This window comes from Neomonachus schauinslandi, chromosome 1, assembly GCF_002201575.2.
Source record: "Neomonachus schauinslandi chromosome 1, ASM220157v2, whole genome shotgun sequence".
In the NCBI taxonomy this organism is placed as follows: Eukaryota; Metazoa; Chordata; class Mammalia; order Carnivora; family Phocidae; genus Neomonachus; species Neomonachus schauinslandi.
Genome location: NC_058403.1, coordinates 128,345,374 through 128,351,969, shown reverse-complemented (window position 1 = coordinate 128,351,969; position 6,596 = coordinate 128,345,374).

Here is a 6,596-nt window from a genome sequence, read left to right as displayed (position 1 = left end):
GGAAAAAAGACAGTCTCTTCAACAAATGGTGTTGGGAAAATTGGACAGCCACATGCAGAAGAATGAAACTGGACCATTTCCTTACACCACACACAAAAATAGACTCCAAATGGTTGAAAGACCTCAATGTGAGACAAGTGTCCATCAAAATCCTAAAGGAGAACACAGGCAGCAAGCTCTTCGACCTCAGCCACAGCAACTTCTTCCTAGAAACATCACCAAAGGCAAGGGAAGCAAGGGCAAAAATGAACTATTGGGACTTCATCAAGATAAAAGGCTTTTGCACAGCAAAAGAAACAGTCAACAAAACCAAAAGACAACCGACAGAATGGGAGAAGATATTTGCAAATGACACATCAGGTAAAGGGCTAGTATCCAAAATCTATAAAGAACTTATCAAACTCAACAACCATAGAACAAATGATCCGATCAAGAAATGAGCAGAAGACATGAACAGACATTTTTCCAAGGAAGACATCCAAATGGCCAACAGACATATGAAAAAGTGCTCAACATCGCTCGGCATCAGGGAAGTCCAAATCAAAACCACGATGAGATACCACCTCACACCAGTCAGAATGGCTAAAGTTAACAAGTCAGGAAATGACAGATGTTGGCGGGGATGCAGAGAAAGGTGAACCCTCCTACACTCCTGGTGGGAATGAAAGCTCATGCAACCACTCTGGAAAACAGTATGGAGTTTCCTCAAAAAGTTGAAAATAGAGCTACCATACAATCCAGCAATTGCACTACTGGATATTTACCCCAAAAATACAAATGTAGGGATCTGAAGGGGTATGTGCACCCCGATGTTTATAGCAGCAATGTCCACAATAGCTAAACTGTGGAAAGAGCCAAGATGTCCATTGACAGATGAATGGATAAAGAAGATATGGTTTATATATACAATGGAATATTATGCAGCCATCAAAAGGAATGAGATCTTGCCATTTGCAACGACATGGTTGGAACTGGAGGGTGTTATGCTGAGTGAATTAAGTCAGAGAAAGACATGTATCCTATCACCTCACTGATATGAGGAATTCTTAATCTCAGGAAACAAACTGTGGGTTGCTGGAGTGGGGGGTGGGGTGGGAGGGATGGGGTGGCTGGGTGATAGACATTGGCGAGGGTATGTGCTCTGGTGAGCGCTGTGAATTGTGCAAGACTGTTAAATCACAGATCTGTATCTCTGAAACAAATAATGCAATATATGTTAAGAAAAAAAAAAGAGAGAAGATAGCAGAAGGGGAAGAATGAAGGGGGAGAAAACGGAGGGGGAGACGAACCATGAGAGATGATGGACTCTGAGAAACAAACTGAGGGTTCTAGTGGGGAGGGGGGTGGGAGGATGGGTTAGCCTGGTGATGGGTATTAAAGAGGGCACGTTCTGCATGGAGCACTGGGTGTTATACACAAACAATCATGGAACACTACATCAAAAACTAATGATGTAATGTATGATGATTAACATAACAAAAAATTTTTAAAAAGTTCTCATCAGAAGAAAAATAATTTTTTTGCGACTATGTATGTGCTTATTGTGGTGATCATTTTGTAATACGGTATCATTATATGGTACACCTGAAACAAATATAATCTCCTATGTCAATTATACTTTAGTAAAAAATAAAAAGCAAATGGAATCCAACAAGAAGGAAGATATATCATGACTAATTAGAGTTTATCCTAGGAATGTAAGGTTGATTTAACATTTGCAATGAATCAATGTAAATCACTATATTAACAGAATACACTAAAAAATCATCTGATCATTTTAACAGATGATGAAGAAGCATTTGACAAAATTCAACATCCCTTTTTTTTTAAAGATTTTATTTTTTATTTATTTCACAGAGAGTGAGAGAGCACAAGGGAGTGCGGCAGAGGGAGAGGGAGAGGGAGAGGGAGAAACAGACTCCCCACTGAGCAGGGAGCCCCATGTGGGGCTGGGTCCCAGGACTCTGGGATCATGACCTGAGCTGAAGGCAGACACTTAACCAAGTGAGCCACCCAGGTGCCCCAAATTCAACATCCTTTAATGATACAAACTTTCAGTGAACTAGAAATAGTAGGGAACTTCCTCAAATTGATAAAGGGCATTTACAAGAAACCTATAGCTGATATGCCTAATAAAGGACTGACTTGTTGCCTGCTGAGGTTGGGAACAAGGCAGGAATGTGTGCTTTTAGCACTTGCTGCCCTACAAAGCGCTTGGCCTTCTGAACTCAAAAGAAGTGCATTTGTAATCATACCTTGCATTTCAGACTACATAAGCCTGAGCAGTTTAAACTCTCTGAGGCTGTTTCCACATCTATGAATGGCTATATCAGCTAAACATCTGCCTTTGGCTCAGGTCATGATCCAGGGTCCTGATCCCAAAGGACCCCCAAAACAAGGGGTTGGGAGTCGGGTTAGGTGCCTAGCACAAGGCCTAACAGCAAAGAGGTTAATAAATCTAAGTATTACATTAGTACCTACCCAATAGTCTATAAGCTCTTTGAATGCAGAACCCATTTCTCTTTTATTTATTTCCATCTCTTCAGTGCTTAGCTCAGTACCTAGCACAAAGTGGATATTATGTAAAAATTTATTGACTAAATTATTGGGATTAAAACACCGATAAATGGGACCTTAAAGATTCTTTAGCTTTCTAAATGAAATTCCAAGACTGGGCGATTCCCACTGAAAAATAATTTTCTTTGATTTCTTTGATGAAGTTTGTGTTGAGTTGTTTATCTTCACTTGAGACTTGGTTGCTTTGGGGGAGTCCTGTTAATCCTGTATGCTTTGATTACAAGCTCTGAGACAAGACAGATGCTTTGGCATTGTACTCAGGACCCGCTCTTCTAAGTCTGTTTCTCAAGTGAGCAGTCCTTCAGTCTAGTTAAGTTGATTTCCCCACCCTTCCTTGAACATTTTTGCATTGTGCCATTTTAGCCCTTGCTGGGGTCATGTGCTCTGCCTGAAATGCCCTCTTCCCTCTTCTCTCCAATCAACATCCTACCCCATCTTCCAGGCCTCTCTCTTAGGAGTCCTTCTCCCACATGACCTTTATCTTGTCATAAATGTTATTTCTGTACCCTGAACTTTGGAGGAAATAAAATTAAGAATAAAAAAAAAAAAATCTGCTGCCAGTGCAGAAATTCCTCTCCACTAACTATAGGAAGACAAGAAAACAGTTTGGTTATTGAACCGGACTGTGATGGGCATCACAGGCCATCTGCTATCCAGTTGCAAAGACAGAAAGAAATCTCACCTTCTGTACAGCCAGCCAGCTATAGGCCACTGCATGCATGTTCTGAAGATAAAGAACTACTTCTCAAGAAAGAAGCCTTTTACAGTGCCGTTTGTCACACATTGTTCATCCTGAATTCATCCGGTAATTGGGTGGCTCTCTGTGTTTGCTAACTGCCTTGGTCCAAAGAAAAAAACTTTCATATCTTTACCACAAGAGGTAATTTTGCAACTTGGAGTCAGGTGCCCTGTCAAAGTTAGGATCCTACCCTACCATGGAAACTGGGAGATAGGGGTGGTATCTTCTTCCTTTACATTTTATTTTATTATTTTTTTAAGATTTTATTTATTTGTCAGACAGAGAGAGGGAGAGTGAGCACAAGCAGGGGGAGCGGCAGGCAGAGGGAGAAACGGGCTCCCCTCTGAGCAGGGAGCCCGATATGGGACTCTATCCCAGGACCCTGGATCATGACCTGAGCCAAAGGCAGATGTTTGACTGAGCCACCCAGGCATCTTTTAAAGAGACGGCTCCCAAATCCTCGAGAAAAACATTTCTGGGTTGTAAAACTGTCAAGAGGCTTATTTAGCTTTTTTAAAGATTTATATATGTCGCAAAGAGGCAGAAAAAGAATTTAGAAATACAAATTTTCTAAAGTAAATGCTCTAAGAAAAGGGAAGTGGGAAATCTCTTCCTTTTTTCTTATATACTAGAGAGACTTAAAACAATTTTTTTGAATTTGTATTTGCCCTTACAAACTCATATAGCCTTTTTGGTTAGTGCCACTAAAATGCTACTCCACTGTTGGAGCTATTTGTATACTCCTCATCTCTTTTTCCTACTGGATTGTGGTAGAAAAGGTGTCCTATGCATTTGCGCTGTGACACGTCATGTGTCCCAAGTACATTACTGGAGGTTAATTAAAATTGATTGGCTAATCAGTATACTGGTGTGGTATAATATCCACAGTTCGGTTATATTTCAGAGCCACTTTGTGTTCAGTTATGGACCATCTATTCTGCTATTATGGTGTTAAGTTTGATAAATGCACTTTGGAGGAAAGAATTAAAAATCACTTTCAAGGGCAAGGTCTACATATTGCTAAGTTCTGCTTAAAATTTCATAATGGCTCCTAAATGTCATAGCCAGAACCTTTGGTATAGAAGGGATGGCACTGAAATCAGGAGTCAGAACATTGATATGCATGGAAGATAAACTACACATGATTTAGTCCAGTTCGGCCTTTAGCAACCAGAATTCTCCAAGGGAATTATTCCCTATTGTCTTAAGGTGGTAGTTCTCCAACTGTGGTCCCAGAGGAGTAGCACAGTGATGCCTGGAAGCTTGTTAGAAATGCACGCTTTCTTCAGGCTCCACAATATATCAGCTGCATCAGAAACTATGATGGTGGGCTCCAGCAATCTGTGTTTTAACAAGCCCTTGGGGGGTGGTTGATACTGACTAGCGTTGGAAACCACTGACTTAACACATCCTTTGCATGCCATGAATTAACTTCTTTCCTTTGCATCTAGAATGGTCCTAATTATGTACCATTGTTGGGAGACTTAGGGAAATAGCTGCTCTAAATATGTTTGTATTCTGTGGTTCAGGTGGGAGAAAGACTGGATGGTATTTTAGCTCTTTCATGTTCATATCCACCCTACAGTAAATGCTAATAATACACAGGACAAATGGGTGACCATGTCTGGAACCTGGAGTCCTGCACATTCATTTGTGGGCCTGTTGTCTTTTTATTTGCCCCATCTCTGGCCTTGATCATCAATGAATGAACATCTGTAATCTCTTCTGGCTCTCATCCTTTGAGTCCTTGTGGTCCTCTGTGGCTTGGCCTCAACTTACTGTCTTGGGAACTGCCTCCTCGAAGAGCCCAGGTAGGTGCACCACGTACATTTAATGGAACCTTCCTGTTTTCCTGGTGCTGGTACTAGAGGAATCGGTTTTTAAAAAATAGTACCTCTGGCTGCAAAGTTGGAAGGATGCCATGTGTACTGAATTTAGCTAAGCCAAGCAAAACCCAAGAACTTCAAAAATTGTGAGAGAAAAAGATAAAGTCTTCCATTCCTTGAGGGCTTATTATTGAACAACTGTGGTAGGTTGTAGTTTACACTTCAGAGAGAAAAACCCAATAAAATGGGGGAGGTATTGAGGTTTGGTGGGGAGCACTGAGAAATGGAGCACCCTGCAAGGGAAAGGCCAGGGAGAACTCCCCGGGGAGACGGTGAGGGAAGAAGGGACTTAGGATAGCATGTCTAATGAGAATTTTTAAATTAGTTTGCTCTGTGGTGTGTGATTAGGGCCCGTACTGATTAAGGGCAGTACAACAACTGCCCACTCAAAAATCTTCAACAAAATCTGCACTGCTCACTAATACTTTTAATATGAGTGAATTCCCTTTAGGGAATGCACCTAGTGTTGAGTTTGGGGTGGTCAAGAATCATAAAGAGGAAAAACAGATCATGTGGGGAGATCTGACCTCTGGGTTCCACTAGACTTTACAAGTGTTAACTTAAAATTATTTCCACAAAGATTATGACTCCTGACTGTTTTCTAGCTTTCTTAAGGTCAGGATGGAGACAGTGGTTTAATTAAAACATAATTCGGAGACTAAGTGGATTAAAGAAGAATTTCCCAACAGTGGTACTGCTGAATATTGGTATGATTTCAAAAAAAGGTATTCAAGAATCAAATGGGGTGGAAAAGTTCTCTTATCTCTTTCTTAAGATGAAGACTCCTTTCCAAGATCCATTTTCATTTGACCAAGATGATAGTATGGCCTGGACTACTTAAACTGGAGAACTGACCTCTTTGATGGCTCCTTGGCTTGGCAGGACACAGCTAGAGTAGCTCACGCTCCACTAGCTAGGGGCATTATGATGTGGTCTTCAGCTACTATTCCTACAAAGGCTGAGGGCCTCTCAATCTCCCCGCACCCCATGCAGAGCTGTCTCCCCTCAATTTCTCATGTTTTCATAGAAAGCCATTCAGCTTGCACTCAGCTGTCTTGATCTCACATGTTCACATCTGCTACTTAACATTGTTTTTCAAGTATATGAAAACTTTTATACTGAAGATGATGCTTTTGTTTGGTTTAAGAAGACAGAAACATCCTCTAGTTAAAGCATCCATTTTTTCCCAGTTTTTAGGATTGTGATAAGAAAAATAACCTTTTTTCTTATCCCCCCATCTCATTAAAAGCTGTCATCTACCCTGAAGCTCAAGCCAGAAATTTACAGACCAGCTCTAACACTTCCCTTCCCTTCATATCTCACCTCCGATCTATTGCCAAACCAAAGTATTTTATTTTATATTACAGCTGGACTCTGGCCACTTCCCTCCATTT